We start from the raw sequence: 17,809 nt of genomic DNA on the forward strand, positions 1-17,809 counted from the left end.
TAACAGTCCTTTGTATACAAAGATACAAAACAAAAACAAAATGATCTTCCTTCATGAAGGTATAACATGCAGAATAGCGGACTCGATAGGCAGCCTGAATGGATTTGAATCCCTACTCTGCCTACCTGCTCTTTGATCTTAGGTAAGTTACTTAACTTCTTTGCCTCGGCTTCCTGAGACAACATAGAAATACCTTTGTGTTATGGGGATTACATCAGTACACGTGTAAAGCATGTAGAAAGACTCTGACACATAGTAAAAATTGCTTACTATTGGTCATGGTTTCATGCATTCTGCTAGACACCCAATAAGGCACCTCCAGAACTCAATGTCAGTATTAGGAAGATTCTGGTTGGATAAAGAATGCACAGGCACGCCAGGCAAAATACAGATAAACCTAAACCTCAACATGAGGACTAAATAAGTGCCTGGAAGCAGAGTACTGAAGAAAAGGGAAGGTGTCCAGAGCCACTTCTAAGAAAATATGGGTTGTGGGTTGCTTAAGAGGGGAAGAGACAAGTCAGATGACATATGGTGTAAGCGAAGGAATGGGGACAAGAACAAACACCATGTAGGGACAAGAATAAACACCATGTAGACAGGAGTCCATGGAATTGCGTAGCTGGAGCTGTTGAGCGTTAAGAAATAATTGATGAATGCGGGGTGGTGGAAAACTCTGGAAAGTTGACTAAAGACTTAGGACATGCTCCTTCGGTTTAACTTTTTTTTAGGAGTCGGAGGCCCGTATAAGTGCGCTTTAGGATATGTGTCTGTGTGTATGTGTGGAAAAGGATTCTGTGCAAAAGATCACACATTTAGCTCTAAATAAATATAAACTTCTTTTTTGCCCTATGGGACTGAAATGGTTACTTTAATAACGGAAGATTGATTACTTTAACGTAGATGTTTAGTGCACAGCTCAACATACTAATTTATCAATTTGAAACCTTTTGGTTAAAGCGTAAGCGCATACAGATTTCACTGCTCATCCGCCTGCCCAACGTCTCAGAAACCGACCTACAAAACCGGGAGATAGGGCGAGAGGTACCGTGCACACCACGCATGCGTTAGAGGCCGCCCCCAACTCCCGGACGACGAACCTTTCTTTGAACAAAACTAGCGCGGAGACTCGGAGATCCGCAGTTTGCGTAGACTCGAATTTCCTATTGCTCTGACTACCCGACAAGCGGTACAGTTCCCCTACGCAAGCGGCGTTATCCGAAGTGAACGGCAGGGTGGTGCGTGTACGCCCGTAGCGTAACACCCATAGGCGGACGGGGTGCGACTGCGCAGGGACCTCAGTGGCCCTTGTACGCCGCTAGCGTAGCGGGCTGTCTGACGTGTTGGCTTCCGCGCCGTAGTTAGCGCAGCCGGCTTTGGTGAATACATGACTTGGTGCAGCCGGGCTTTGGTACCGAGCGGAGAGGAGATGCACACGGCACTCGAGTGTGAGGTAACTATAAAACCCCGATTTGTTTACATTCCCTCCCCCAGAACCGGCTCCATGCGCGACGGAGACTGCGAGTCCTGGGACGGCGGGTGGTAGAAAGGGAGAGCAGAACAGGGGAGCCGGGGTTGGGTCCCTTGGGGACTCGGGCGCCGGGGTTCTCGCAGCTGCTGCAGTCGGCGGCGGCGGCGAGCCGGAGCAGAGCGCGCGGTGGGCAGCGCGTGGGGCGCCACGGTTCCCGGTGTACGCTCTGGGCTGCTGCGGATGGCTTAGGCGGCGGCCGAGCAGCTTCCGCCCCGCGTGCGGGACCCCGCGCCGGGTTCAGCCTCCTTCTACGGAGGCTGAGGGAGCTGCGCGGCCCGGCTGAGGGTGGGAGAATGACCGCTAGGTGGGCGGCGGTTAGAGGGGGCTGCACGCGGTCGGCCCAGGGGCGGAGGGTGGTGCCGCCGACCGGCTGGCACCCTGTGGTCTTAGGGTGGGGAGATACGCAGCAGGGTCTTCAAGGCCATTGGGGACTGGGGTGAGGGTGGCGAGGCGAACGTCCTCGCCTTCCTTTCCTTCCCCCTGCCTGTAATGGGGTTGGATGAGGCGACCCCGCGATAGAGCCTGGGCGCTGCTGTTCTTACCGGGAGGCTAACGGACGGCGGCGCCTGTGCTTCTACCGCAGGGGCCTCGTGGGGCTTGTTTTCTCCCAGATCAACCGAAAAACCAAGGCAGGGCCAGCGGGAATCAACATTTAAGCCTGTTGGCGTCCCCGGAGCTAAGGGTTGGGTCGGTGGGGGAGGCTGGGTGGGTTCGGAGGTGGCGCGGCAGCTCGGGCTTTGTTCTTGGAAGCCCTTTGATGGTGATCGGTGGGAACACGGTTGGTGGGGAACTTCCGCGACCCCCCTTCCCGGTCTGGGAGTCTGTTGAACTCCTTTTTCTCCCTTGGGACCCCTGAGAGCCCCATCTAGGAAGGGGGGGGCCTTGCTAGCGCGCAAGCGCCGTGACGTTGAAGAGCTTCCTGTGGCTTCTGTAAAGACTCGTTCACGTGGGAGCCCGTCCACATGGGCTGTCTTTAATGAGCTGGGCACGAGGAAGAAGTATCGCAGCAGGACCCGCAGTCCTCAGTTGGAAGGGTTGTTCAACCAAGTAATAAAGATTTAATTTAGAGTGACATAAAGCACATACTTAAAAAAAAAAAAAAAGACGGTGTAATTTATCGTGTTTTCTTGCCTTCATTTATGTCTTTTCAGCACTCTAGTTTTATCTTGGAACTGAGTTTAATACATTATTCTTGATGGAGCAAAACTAGCATGTGACAAGTTTACCTTTCATTTGTGTTTTCTTTCGGATATGTGTCTAAATTCTGCATAATTAAGAACCAAGCAAGTAGTGTATGGGAAAAGCTGGAGATTTAGAATTTAATTGTATTGCGATTGAAACCCTCAACTGAAAATACTTGTATACTGTTTTGTATTAGGACTCCCTATTCTACAAATATTTGAGTACTTGATTATTAGCCACTCCCTTGTTCTACTCCTAAAGTCTCTGCCAGACAACCCACATCCCTGCTTGCACTGAATATTCCAATAGGAAAAGGAACAGATACATAATGTAAGTGATAAGGGCTATGTAGAAAAACTAGGGTGACAGGATGGGCTGGCAGGGGATTTTAACTTTATGCGATGAATTTCCTTAGAATGATGGGTTTAATGTATAAAATATAGAAAGCAATTATGTTGAAATACAGTTATCAAAATATTAAATATTAAATAATGCTTCTTTAGTAAAGCCATAAATATCAAAAGCAGATGTGTTGGCTAATTTCAAAGTAGTGAGGACTGGAATCTTTAAAGGTAGGTAAAACAATTGCAATTTGATATCTTTGATTTCTGTTGTTGATAAAGTATCAGGTACTGCATTTTACTGTGATTTTTGCCTACATTCATAATTGAAGGAATACTAAATTTCAGAGGTTGATTAAAATAAATTTTTTCCCTCTACATATTTTGTGGAATTCTACTCACAGACTCTGGTTAAGAACTTCCATGCAAGACTTTGGTGCTACTTTTAAAAAAAATGGTTAGGGAAGACCTTCTTATGAGGTAATATCTGTAATACACTGCATGATAATCTCTACTAGTTCTTCCTATTACCAATTTATATTCCATGTACAGGTAGCCAAGTACATAATAAAAGTGTTTTCCTCTTTTTGAACACCTCATTGAAGTACTTTTAGGAGGCCGTAAGTTTAGTTTAATAAACTGATTTATGGAGAGCAATATAGGATATAGGTGTTATAACAAAGGAAGTTAGTCAACAGCTGGGATGATCATTTGCTTTTAATTAAAGAAAATTTATCTTGTTAATAACTGTTCCCCCCACTCCTTTACTCCCAGTATTGGAAAGAATTTAGGGCTTTGGAGTGAGACTTAAAGTAAGATCAAAGTCTTGATCCACTATTTATTAGTTTGGTTACTTTGAGCAAAGTGTGCTACTTAGTCTTTTGTCTGTTAAATTGAGATACTAAAAATCTAACTTAAACGTGTTTTTTGTGACCGTTAAATGAGATAAGGCACCAAAGATCTACTTGTACTTCATTTTACTTGACTTCTTTTCTACATAGAGATGTTTCAATTCTTTCATTGGTGGTTGAAGGACTACTTTCTCTCTTTTTTCTTTTCCCCTGACACTTGATTACACTCAGAATGAGGTTTAATGGTCTCTACTGGAGCTTTTAGGGGATCCGGTCATACTATTGTTATTGCTCTAGTACTCATGTGTAATGCCCATAGAATTTATTCTACCTTTCTTGCATTTTCTAGCTTAACAATTATATGTGCATATCTTGCTTTCCCTGCCAGATTGAATTCCTTGAGAGTAACATACTCTACAAGCCTTTCCTCACATAGTAGGTGCTCATGGCACATTTTTTCAATGAATGTGCAGTTTGGTTGTCAAGGATTCTGTAGCAGTTGAATCAAGTTTAAAATGTTAATTGAATGAAACAAAACTTCAATGTTATTATTAGCCAAGGAAATACTGTGAATAAAAATGTCAGCAGTTATCTAGGTAGTATCTATTCAAATAATGAAAATGCCATATGAATTTTGTTTTATATCAAAGGGGCAGTGTCATTAGTGCATTTTAAACTGATAACCAAAGATGGAAAAGAAGGTACCCAGTAGGAAATGAAAAAGATGTGCAAGCAATCAAAACAGAAAGATAGCTTTTTCCTTTATGGCAGAAGTTATATAACCCTATAAAGTCACCTTTCATTGTAAGTATAATTCTTACTAAAAATATACTAACTTTGGCTTAAAAAAAAAAACATCGTGCCCAGTCTAAGCCTCCACAGTTTCATGCTGCCCCCTAGTGTCTAATTCAGCTTCATCTTTTCCTCAACCCAGTGTCCAAATTACAATTAGATTCCTATACAGTGCTATAAATCAGCTCTACCTTTAGATATCCTCCAGTTGGTTGGTGTTGCTAATTAAGATGGACATAGTCTTTTTGAAATGATTAACTTAGATCGCTTTAGCCCCAGTTTTCCAGTAAGGGGTAAGTGTTGGGTAGAGAACAGTTAACTCTACGATTGAGCAAGAGTATAAATGGGATTTTTCAAAATGGGAGGAGAGATATATGTTAAAGGTGTAACTTTGAGATTAGCCTTGTACATAACAGAAATTTAATGCTTTAATCTGAGCACATTTTCTTGAAAATAATTATATAAAAATCCAACTTTAGTACCATGTAACTTTGTATTGTCTCAACTACTGAAAATAAGGTTTGAAAATATTAAATTCACATGGTGAGTTTATTTTTTTATTCCACATTTATTTTGCTATGACTTTTATAGAATGATTTTTGAAAAATGGAAAGTCTTGAGAAACTTTAATAACCAAAGATTTCCTGTTTTCTTTATGTAAGTTTTTAGGTTTCCAATTTTACCAAGTATCCATATTCTAAACAATTTTTTCCTTTTTAAGTATTTTCTATCTATAAGTTCTGTAAGTGGGCCACATAATGACTTTAGGTATTTATTTTTGAATGGCCAAATATATTCTCAGAAGATAAAAATTTATCATGATGAGGGCATATATTCAAAAGTATGTTCTGCTGTAATCCATTAGCCTTGATTCTTGGAGACGATTGTATAACTATATAGCCTTTATGGTATGACTGTGTAATTGTCAAAACCTTGCGACTGACACTCCCTTTATCCAGTGTATGGACAGATGAGTAAGAAAATAAAGACAAATAAATAAATTATAGGGAGGAAAAGGGGTATGGGATATTTTGGGTGTTCTTTTTGATTTTTATTTTTGTTTTTGGAGTAGTGAAAATGTTAAAAATTGATTGTGGTGATGAATTCACAACTATATGATGATACCATGAACCATGATTGTACAGTGTGGATGAATATTTGGTATGTGAGTATATCTCAATAAAATTGCATTAAAAAAACTAAAAAGTATGTTCTGTAGGTATGAAGGCAATTTTTTTAAAACTTTTTATTTTGCATTAACTTAAACCTTACCAGGAAAGTTACAAAAATAATAACGAAAACAATACATAGAATTCAAGCGTACCCCCCCCACCATTGATACCTAAATTCTCCAACTTCTAGCATTTTGCCACATTTGTTAATATTATGCATTCTCTCTGCCTGCCTATCCTATCTAGTTTTCTATTCTCTAAACATTTGAGAGTAGGTTGCGTATATCATTTTCCTCTAACACATAACACTTCCAGGTATGTTTCCTAAGAACAAGGACACTCACTTATGTAACTACATTAAGCACGGCTCTCAAACTCAAATTTGACATTGATATAAATCGCAATCCATGTTCCAGTTTTTTTCCAGTTCCAATAAAATGCTTTCAGGCATTTTCTCTTTCATTATTAGTTCCAGTCCAGAATCATGTATTGCATTTATTTGTCATTGTGTCTTTAGTCTCTCTTTTTTAATTGTAACATATACAACATAAAATCTCCCATCTTAAACACTCCCAAACATACAATCAGTGGCATTAATCACATTCAGAATATTGTTTTGCCATCACCACCATCCGTTACCAGAGCTTTCCATCACCTCACACAGAAAGCCTGCACCATTATACATCAATGGCTTGAAGGCAATTTACAGCTGAAATTGTAAAGTTTTAAATAACAGCAGCATTATTGAAATTATTTCCAAATGGACTGCTTAGGAGACCACACATATTCAGGCATGCTGAAACAAGCAAAACACATCAGTTTATTGCCATATCACATAAATCAGTGTCAGTTTTTTTTTCTGTTGTCAGAACATAAGGGTTTTTTTTGTTGTTGAGGATTAGATATTTAATAGATTTTTAATGTTAGAATATGGTAATGGTGGTTACTGGTTTGTGCAACTATGAGGATAAAATTTAAAATCTTCAAGAAGTGTTTGAATCACTTTGACAACCTAAAAGTTAGTGGTAGGTGATTTTATCTAATTTTATAGTTATTTTAAAAATAGTTACTAATTATTTTGTAGGTATTTTACTGCTGAGAGGGAGGTATCAGAAAATACTTGTCCCTGTATTAACATTTCTAATAGACATAATTTCCCCCTTGGTATGTACCTTAGTTTTTGGGATCATCCATCACATTCAGAAAAGGTTTTGGGGTATTATAAAGATGAATCAGAATATTGAGGAAGTATCTTTTATCTTTTTAATATAATAAGTTTATGCACTTTCATAGGACAAAATGTATTGTTTTTATAAAAACCATTGAGAACTATGAAGGAGGTTTCTTTAAACCTTTAGTCATCATCTAAAGTTTGTCAGTGATCGCTTAAATTTATTTTCATTCATAGAGGAAGTAGAAAATCTAAATTGCTTTTAGTATAGTAACAAGGACACAGTGATGCACATCTCACTCTATTGTTTTAATATCTGTAAATAAAAATAAATCGTTTCACACTGCTAAACTTTTTTTCTGAATTCAATGATTTATACTATGATTTTTTGACTTTGGAAGTACCAGTTTCTCTGACAGAGACGATACGGCCCACAAAACTTAAAATATTTATTACTATCTGACCCTTTTCAGAAAGTTTGTCAATGTGTGTATTCAGTAAATGAATTCCGTCCCAACATTATTGAACATGTTGCTTTTATTTAAAATAGTTAATTTTTCCCAGAACTTATCTGTTTAAAATATTTTATTAGAAAAGCATTCAGTAACATGATCAATTCATAAGTAATACTAATAATGAATTCTCAGATTTTTTCACCAAAATAGGCTAAAAGCTCTTAGTCTCTCCCTTTCCGTTTCCCCTCCTGAATAGCACCTTTATATTGTCCTGGATTTTGAAAAGGAATGTGAAACCCTTGGTGTTCAACCTTGATCTACCACTTAACTCCATCGCACTGTTAATTCTACTTCTGATGTAGCATCTCTTGTAGTTTACCTTCTTTGGTTTAAAAGTTGATATGTCTTCCCTTGTAACTCCTTCAGAGTCAAAAATGTTTCAAATATATATCTATCTATATATATATTTTATGCTTCCTCTCTGCCTTTGTTTCACTCCCTTCCCTTTTCACTTCCCTCCCCGCCTGGAATTGCATGCCTACAGGCCTGTGAGGTAATGTTTTGGTATATAAACTCTCTGTGCAACTCTACTGAAGGTGAAGCATTAATTTATTATGTTTATATCTGAAGAAGTATACTTGACACTGTTATATAGATAAGTAACTTCTAGGTGAAGAGGGCTGTGGAAAAATTGATTTCCATGCCTTATCAACATAAATACAATAATATGATTTGTTATTACATTATAAAACAATGAAATGAATAAAACTAAATTAGAAAATGTCTCAATATGAAATAGTATATAATTATAATAATTACATGAAATATAAAATTGTAACTGCTACATAATTATATTTTAAATATACTGTATACATATTTTAAAGTAATAAGATTATGTTTTCTATTTTTCAGTGTAGAATTTGAACACATAACTTCTTGATTTTTTTTTAAGGTTTTGGTTTTAAATTAGGATACTCTAGTTTTCTTCAAATAAAGTGAATAATTCAATGTATGTAACCAATGTGAAATTAGATTTAGCATTTATTTTCAGGAAACCAATCATGCTAATTTAAAATACTGAAGAAGAAAATCAGAAAGGAATGCTAAAATCAAATCCCTGAGAAAAACTTTAAGAAAAAATGTTAAATTCACTGTAAATATAATATATAAAGTAATATAATTTATAATACATTTAAAATTTATAAAATAATGCTGCTAAAGCTGTTTCTCTGAAAGTTTTTGCCTAAACACAAATATTTACAAGTATTATTTATGCCAAAACATAAACTTTGCTGGCTAACTGATAAGTTTGTAAGAGTGTTGTTTGTCGGTTCTGGAGTGGAGGATTACTTTTAGGGTCTTATTATTTTTTATTTATTTATTTTTTACTTTAATTTTATTGAGATTGTTCACATACCATACAATTATCCAAAGATCCAAAGTGCACAATCAATTGCCCACAGTACCATCATAGAGCTGTGCATCCATCACCACAATTTTTTTTTTCCAATTTTTAGAACATTTTCTTTACTCCAGAGAAGAAACAAAGACAAAAAAGAAAACTCAGTTCCTCCCTACCCCTAACCATCTCCACCTTCCATTATCGACTCATAGTATTGGTATAGTACATTTGTTACTGTTGATGAAAGAATGTCAGCCAGAGGTAACACCTGGTCTTCTGGGCTCCCCCTCCCAGGACAGATGAGTCTTCTGGTTCTTTAAGGTCAGTTGTCACTAAAAGCTTCTGTCTGCTCGTTGGGGGTTTGTAGCTTGTATTCAGCAGTCCACATCTGTTAATTAAAACTCCAGTTGGAGCTCAGCTGAGCTATATTCTCTCAGAGAGTGCTGCTGGTTTCTGTCACAGCAAGGTTTTGCAGCTCAGCCTGCTATGGGGGGAGGGAGCTCTCAGCGCAGTTCCACAACTTTTATTTACAGATTCTATGCTGCGATCTCAGGCATTCCTCCCAATCCAGGTTGGTATATGACATGGACAGTCACAGTTCTTCCCCAGCAGTTATTCCAAATTATTTACTTGTTGTTCCTTGTTGTTTATTAGTTGTTCCAGGGGACTGACTAAATTCCACTCCTCTCTATGCCGCCATCTTGCCCCTCCTCCCAGTCTTATTATTTTTAATACAGTAATAGCTTTTTTTTTTTAAAAGAACAAATGAATATATGTATATATATCTAATATGGGGAGAAAAGTTCTTAAATTTAGAAATCATAGGAGAAATTGCAAAAAAAGTAATAGATTTTATTCCATGTACCTGCAAATATCTATACATGAATGGGGAAAGGTTGTAATAGAAGTAAAAAGGCACTTAATAGAATTGAAGGTGTTTTTCTTGCAGAAAATATTACTGAGTTATATTATGTAAAAGCTTATGTGGGTTGATAAAAATATTGAGGCACCAGGAATAATAAATGAAGTATAAATTAAAATAAAAGGCAAGTTTTTTTACTTACTAATTTCCAAAATTAATAATACCAAGAGCTGATGAGAGTGCAGTGAGAGTGTTATGATCATACTCCTGGTAGCAGTATAACCAAGGTTCAATATCTCTAGAAACCAATTTGGAAATATGTAACAAGATTTGAAAATGGTTAAAATTTTTGTAAACTTTCCCTAAGCAATCTCACAACTTGGAATTAATTCCAAACAAGTAGCCAAAAATAATAGCACAAGACTGGAATTAAAAATGTTTGCATATCGTGACTTAACAAACAATATTGAAACAAATGCTAATGAAAATCCTGGAACTGCTTGTGTTAAGAATGTAGAACTGTAGGTAGTTTATTTTTTCCCTTCCACGTGTGACATAATATGATTTTTTAGTTTCATTAACAAAACATTTAAAAATTTTAAGTTGCTGGGTATTTTTCAATTTTAGTTTTAGAGGTTTTGTTTTGTTTTGTTTTTTTGTTTTGGTTATTCAATCAAAAGTTATACCTGAGTATACTTTAAAAAATCAGATAGCTTTGTAAGATTTTCTAGAGAAAAGAAAAATCAGTCCCGTCTTTCTTCTTTCATATTCTGCCAAGAGGAAGAAAGAACTCTTTTAGTTCCTCTAGTAGATTATTTTGTTATTCACTGCCATGTGTCCAAATAACCTGTTCATTACTGCTTGTTCAATCTCAATTTTAGCCATTATCTGTTTACTTCCCACAATGAAAGATGAGGATTTAGTTCTTATCCTACCTCTCCATACCTTGCCATTTCTTACACTCAAGTCTCTCTGTACAATTAAATTGTAATTTTGGTTTTGGGAACAGTATTCGCTTATATATTTTTATGACTATAAATGTTATTCACAACTGAGCCATAATAATAAATTATTAGTTTTCCTTTCCTACATAACTTTTGGTTTTCTCTGGTGTTAACAATTTTCGAATGTTTTTTACTTTTTTATTTTTCTATGTGCCTACATATCACAAAATCTACCCCAGCGCTGTGTTTTTTGACTATAGCTCTATGAGGAAAGGGAATGTGTCCAAAGAAGATTTTATCTTTAAGAATTTATTTAGTTTTCTTATAATATTGGACATTATTAACATTTGATAATAAAATTGATATTGGATTGGTAATTGATAATGAAATTTGTACTTTTTTAGTAAAAATTAAGTAGTTTTGATATTTGAATTATACTTTTGTAAGAGCCTGCTAAATAGCTGAACTTTATCATTTCACCTCTTCTAGCCATTAAGAGGACCTTGATGGCTTGAAATAATTATAATGACACCTAAAATTAATCAGACAGAAAGCATCCCTCCTGGTGAAGAAACCTCTGTGTTATTAGCAGCATCAAAAAACGTCAATGTTATGAAAAGATTGCCGTAGACATTCTGTAATTAGTTGGTTTGCTGACCTCATGGAAAGGAGGGATCAGTTTAAAAGCAGTGCTTGTGAAAGGCATGCTGGAGCAAAATCAGGGATAAAGTGACAAGATGCTGTAAAAGGGAAACACAAAGGGAAGAGTGAAGGTGGGTTGAGTGATAAGATTTGAAGCAGTGGCAATAGCTAGTCTTAGAATGAAAACAACTGCCGGTGATGATGAGTCAAGAGAACACAGTTCTGTAGACTGAAGGGAGAAGGCATGTGTATCTAATTTAGGTCCTGGGGTTAGTTCTCTTCATGATGCAGGTTTTTTAGCAATATCATAGGTGGCCTTCCACAATATGGTTCAAGACTTTCTGTAATGAAAGGTGAAAAGCAGATACTTCAGGTGGATAGTTGTTTAAACATTTAATAAGATAATGTAGGTTTGTATGTTAATGTTCAGAAAATGATAAAGATATACTTGATGCATTGTTGATTGATTTGGTACGTTAAATCAAGGCTCAAAGTTTATATTCTCTAATTTCTCTCAAGTTAGTGAAATGGAAGCAGCCTTGAATTATGCTCAAGCTCCATTAGCATGCATCTGTTTTTATGTGAATGAATCTCAGTGGAAAGATAAGAGATTGCCTGAACTGGGCTTACTTTTATTTTTTCTGAAGAGTTGCATTGGCAATCCACACTGAGAATATGGTGTTATATTATTTAGCTGAAGTAGGGGAACAAAAAAAAAAAACAAACAAACCACGAAACTAAGGATTTTGTGTTTCCTGAACTCATTACTGAAATAATTTTATCCCTCAAAGAGTCTTAAATGTAGTTGATACTAATACAGTGGTGATTCTTGCCAGCTTCAGCTCAGGAAAATACTAGTCAATTGGGTGTTGCGTGTAATTCCAGTGCTGGTCTTGGATGTGCTAATGACCACGTGTTCTCGGAATATATTTGATAGCATTCTTTCAAAGCAATCAGAACAAAAGGGCTTTTCCCCTCTGGTTTGTGCTGTAATTTTGGGAACTTAAATTTGTAAAGATACTTAATATCACATTTCATAATGGTGTAATAGGTTAATTTACTTAATTGCTTTACAAAGCAGTTTTATATACATTAGTTCAATTTTTGTGTAAAACCTTTTGAGGTAAGCAGCAGAGATGCTGTTTCCCCTGTTTTGCAGAGAGGAAATAGTGGCAGTGCTGGAATGAACTAGAGACAAAGGTTTCTAATTTCTCCTTCTATACTGAGTACAGAATACTACATTTGGTGGTTATATCAGAAATGGGATAGGAATTGGAATCCAGGTTCTCAAATAAAATTGGAAAATACCATTTAAAACTTTTACCCCTTAAAAGTGTGTATGTTATTTTACTTGGTTCTCATAATTGTGAAATAGAGCATGGATTAATAGTTCCACTTTATAATTGGTAATGAGACTTAAAGATGTCACTTTCCCAAAGACACACCTAGTCAATAGTAGAGCCAGGTCTGTAACTGAGTATTTGACTCAGACTAGTGTTTTTCCAATATTCCATCCTGTCTCACATCTTTCTATGTGTAGTACCTTTGAATCACAGAAGGAAACTAAATTGGTATCTGGTTATCAACATTCTTATCAAAATGGATATAGATTAATGTTGCTCATGTAGCCTTTCAGTGATAGAAATACCATTGTGTTTATGAGATTCAGAATGTAAATAAAACTAATTTCAACTATTATTTAATGAAGTCTTGTAATGAAACCTTTAAGAAATGAAGTCCTTTGTAAACTTAGGAAGTTGTATACATTTATTAAATGGATTTTCACATTGAATTTACTTACTGGTGAACTTTTATAGTCCAGGTTGAGGATTTCGGTGATTTTTCTTATTTTCTACCTCACTGGCCTTCAAAATACCAATCTGGAACATTGAAAAAGCTAGTTTTAAAATCTTACTGAGCAAATTATAAGTTTTTTTCTATGAGTACAATAAACTTATTTTGTTTGTGTATGTGTATGGTAGAGAGAGATTGAGATACAGATATTAACCATTGTCTTTCATTTGGTTTTGATTTTCCTTTAAAAATACCCCCTCTACTAGAAGTGTGTATATATTTTTTAATCAAATGACTTTAATAGATTATACATAGAATATGATAAATTGGTTGGCATCTCCAGTAACATAGGAAACCAGTGTCAGAAATAGGATAATTTTAGTCTTTATTAGTTTGTTTTTGTTTTTTTTTAAATCATTTTCTTATGCAATCTAATGAAACTGAATTTATTTTTTTATATTGGTGTACGTACTATTAGGAGATAATTTCTTTTCCCTTTAAAAAAGTCTTTGTAGTATATTTTAAATGGATTACATTAGTAATGATCTCATGGTGTTCTGATTTTAATGTATACAAATAGGCTAGTAAAAAAGAGCTCCTGACTTTGAAGTTAGGGGATTTGGGTTTTGATGCATGTCTGCCACAAACTTAGAATCTTTTCATTTAAAATTTCCATTCTATTATGTTTAAATGTACAAAATAAAAGATAATTATCTTTCTTTCAGTGCATTAGACAAGGTATCGGTAGGGGGATTTGTAATGGTAGAGATTAGAATTTGTTCGTTATATAGGTGTTTATTTAAATTTTTAAAAATATGTAACTTGGCATTTTAATTAGTAAAAATTGTAATAAAAATAGTTAACAAAAAAAATTTGTTACGGGGATTATAAACCCTGATTTCTTCCCTTTTAAAGATCTAGTTAACTTTTAAGTATAAGCATACATTTTGTTAAGAAAGCTCCTTTGGCTATCAGTGATACCTTTTGCTTTCTGGTCAAAGATGGATTTTCTATCACATTATTTTTTTTTTTAAAGTGTTAATCTGTATTCACTAAATATATTAATAGTAATCCTTAATGTTTTAGATTCTTAGTTTTGTTTTTTTGTCATATATTGGCAACCTCTTTAATATCTAGAGACTAGATATAAAATTAGGACTCATTTGTCCAGTATATACACAATATATACAGTACAGCAAAGTTAAATGAATGCACATAACATACAGGGCAAAGGATGATCAGAAATTTTCTAGTACACACTAGCAAAACACTGTTTTCAGTTTCTTCCCTCCCACCTCCCGCAAACCAATGAACAAGAACAATGTTCAGAGGTGGTTTAACAACTCCATTCCCAAAGACAATATTTCTCATCAATGTTTAAAATTTCAATTTATTGAAATATATTCACATACCATACAGTCATTCAAAGTGTACAATCAGTTGTTCACAGTACTATCATACAGTTGTGCATTCGTCACCCCAATCTATTTTTTGAACATTTTCCTTGTACCAGAAAAAGTGAAAATAAGAATAAAAAATTAAAGTAAAGAAAAACACCCCAAACACTCCCCCCTTCCATCCTATTTTTCATTTAGTTTTTTTTTTGTCCCCATTTTTCTACTCTTCCATCCATATACTGGATAAAGTCAGCATGATCTATAAGGCTTTCACAATCACCCTGTCACCCCTTGTAAGCCACATTGCTATATAATCGTCTTCAATTAAAGAGACAAGGCTACTGGGTTGCAGTTTGATAGTTTCAGATATTTACTTCTAGCTATTCCAGTGCATTAAAACCTAAAAAGGGTTATCTGTATAATGCATAAGAATGCCTACCATGATGTCGGGTCCAGATTCATCCCTGGGAGTCATATCCCACGTTGCCAGGGAGATTTACCCCTGGGAGTTAGGTCCCACGTAACAGGAGGGCAGTGAGTTCACCCACCGGTTCGGCTTAGCTGGAGAGGGAGGGCCACATCTGAGCAACAAAGAGGTACTTGGGGAGACTCTTAGGCACAATTATAAGTAGATTTAGCTGCTGCTTTGCACTGACGAGCTTCTTAAGGGCAAGGCCCATGATAGAGGACTTGGCACATCAAACCACCAGTCCTCCATGTTTGTCTATCACATTATTTTTAAGAGTACGTATAAAAACTGGTGAAATTTTAATAAGGTGTGAAGTTTGGTTAATAGTATTTGTTCAGTGTCAGTTTCCCAGTTTTGAAAATGTGCAATGTTTATGTTATTTGTTATCATTGGGGAAAGATGGTGTTTTAGTTTCCTTGACTGCTCAAGCAAATACCGTGCAATGGGTTGGTTTAAACAATGGGAATTTATAACCTCAGGTTTTAAGGTTAAAAGAAAATCCAAATCAATACTTCATCAATGCAATGCTTTCTTCTTGAAGACTGGTGTTCTTGGGCTGGCTGCTGGCCATCCTTGGTTTTTCTGTCACGTGGCAATGCACATGGCCGCCTCTGATCTCAACATTTTCTTCCAGGTTCTGTTGAATTTCAGCTGCTTGCTTCCTATAACTTTCTCTCTCTCTCTCTGAATTTCATTCTGCTTGTGAAGGGTTCCAGAAATTGGATTAAGACCTTTTCTGATTAAGTTGGGCCATACCTTACCTGAAGTAACTTCATCAAAAGATCCTATTTACAATGGGCTCATGCCTACAGGAATGGATTAAGTTTAAGAGTTTGTTTTTCTAGGGTACATACAGTTGCAAACAATCACAGTTGGTTAAGGGTAGAAGAGAACTCTGCACTATTTTTACAATTTATTGTAAATCTTAAATTATTTCAAAATAAAAGTTAAAAAAGTGAACTTGTCTTTGGGTGTTTAAGAATGGGTGTCTTTCTAGAAGCTGCATATTACTGATTTTATTCCTTGAAAGTTGAAGTATATTTTACTTTAGGGATTAAAAATAAAGTTTTTGTTGAAATTTCTACACCTACAGAAAAATACCCGAATGTTAAGTGTAAAACTCAATGAACTTTCATGATGAACACACCCATGTATCCATCTCCAGGTGAAGAAATAGAACATTAACAGCTTTCCAGAATCCTCCTCATGATTCCTCCCAGTCACTCTCCACACCAAAGACTAACCACTATCCTTAGTAAATATTTAGTTCTGATATTAATGTTAAATACAGGAGAATATTAGCAATCTTCATTTTTCCTTTGTATTCAGAACAAAATATGTTTTAGAAATAGCATAATAATTAAATAGCTTAATTGTAAAATCCTCCCCCCTCCCCTTTAAGGTTTTACAAAATGGTAGAATAAACTTAACTGTGATGATGTACTGGAAATCAACAGCAAGAGATGAAAATATACCTACAGTGGCAACTGCTAGTTATTTACAGAATCCATTCTTCCTTTCTTGTACAGTAAAATCATGCATAGAAGTCTACCGCTTCTAGTAGAATTCTTGTGTTGATAATAAATTTGCTGAAATTGAAAAAATTTTCTTAATTGAAAAGGTAACATGTGCTCAATGCAAAACACTTGGGAAAACTCCACAATACAAAAGATGTAGTAGAATATTTTGGCTAGGACAAAACTATGCCCTATAAAGGCCAGTGTTTAGAGTTAAGTGTTATATAGACTTGGGCAACATTTCCCTCATTCCTTTCCTATCTCCACCCCAAAGATCCCCTTTGTGCTTAAGGATCCTTAACTTCCATGGACTTCTTGGGAACTCTTTAGTTTTAGCTGAGACTGTACTTCCCAGCCTTCTTATAGCTGATTCAGGCCATGTGAATAAATTCATTAGTAGAATGTGCAAGTTGATGTGTGCAGCTTGGTATTGAAGAGGAAATTTCTGACCTGGTCTTCCATTCTTTCTCATATCCAACTGGTTGTAGTATCACCCGTGTATACCATGAGACACTATGTTGAAATTATTTTTCAACATGTTAATTTATTTTCAACAGTATTTATTTTCAGCATAATTATTTTTCATCTTACGTGTCTGAATGACTAGAGCAGAACTGCCTACAGACTGAAACAGTTGTGTTGGACTGTTTCTGAGGGAGAAATAAACTTGTTTATCCCACTCCCTTTTGGGTGGGCTCTCTTGGCAGTAGCTACTTAGCCTATGCTAACTAATGCAAACTTCATCCAAATGATCCTTTAGCATACATCTGCTGTGGCAGTTGTAAACTGAAGTGAAATTTATGAATGATTTACTTAAGTAAATAAATTTTTTAAAAAAGTAAATCATTAAAAAATATGATTACCACAGGTTTAATATTTCACCTAGTGATGTTACTCACATATTTGCATTCCTGTGATGTTCTCTTGAATGTAAATGATTAAGGAGTTTAAGATATATAGAATCTTTAGAGTGAACAAATTGAGGACATAACATTTTTAAAATTAGGGGAAGATGACAATTTAAAGCTCAAATAGACCACCTGTACTTTTTGTGTTTCCTGGGTCACTCATTTGATGCTACCTGATACATATATTTCCATCACTGGTACCTATTTATTTGGCAGTGAGATAATGTGCCCTAAAGAAATTCAAGACATTTACATATCAGATGAATAGAGCAACAACTCACTTAGAATATTGCTTTTTCCCTAGCATCTTCTGGTAGAAAACCAAGGTGAGTAAAAGGCGTGTAACATGGGGGAGCTAAGGGAATACAGTTGTTTGTCC

The 17,809-nt window shown here is 35.9% G+C and overlaps 1 protein-coding gene across 2 annotated transcripts in view; it reads left to right on the forward strand.

Annotated features, from left to right (window-relative positions):
• SLC39A10 (solute carrier family 39 member 10) overlaps positions 1–17,809 on the forward strand; it is a 184,673-nt gene that overhangs the window by 87,320 nt on the left and 79,544 nt on the right. Inside the window, exon 1 of one of the 2 annotated variants that reach the window (XM_037850661.1) lies at positions 1,361–1,453. The exons of the other annotated variant lie outside the window; for it this stretch is intronic. The gene's annotated coding sequence lies outside the window, so the exon portion shown is untranslated. Of the gene's footprint in view, positions 1–1,360; positions 1,454–17,809 lie in introns of those variants that run through there. 2 annotated transcript variants of the gene reach the window in all.

The sequence above is a fragment of the Choloepus didactylus genome, chromosome 9 (genome assembly GCF_015220235.1).
Source record: "Choloepus didactylus isolate mChoDid1 chromosome 9, mChoDid1.pri, whole genome shotgun sequence".
NCBI lineage: Eukaryota > Metazoa > Chordata > Mammalia > Pilosa > Megalonychidae > Choloepus > Choloepus didactylus.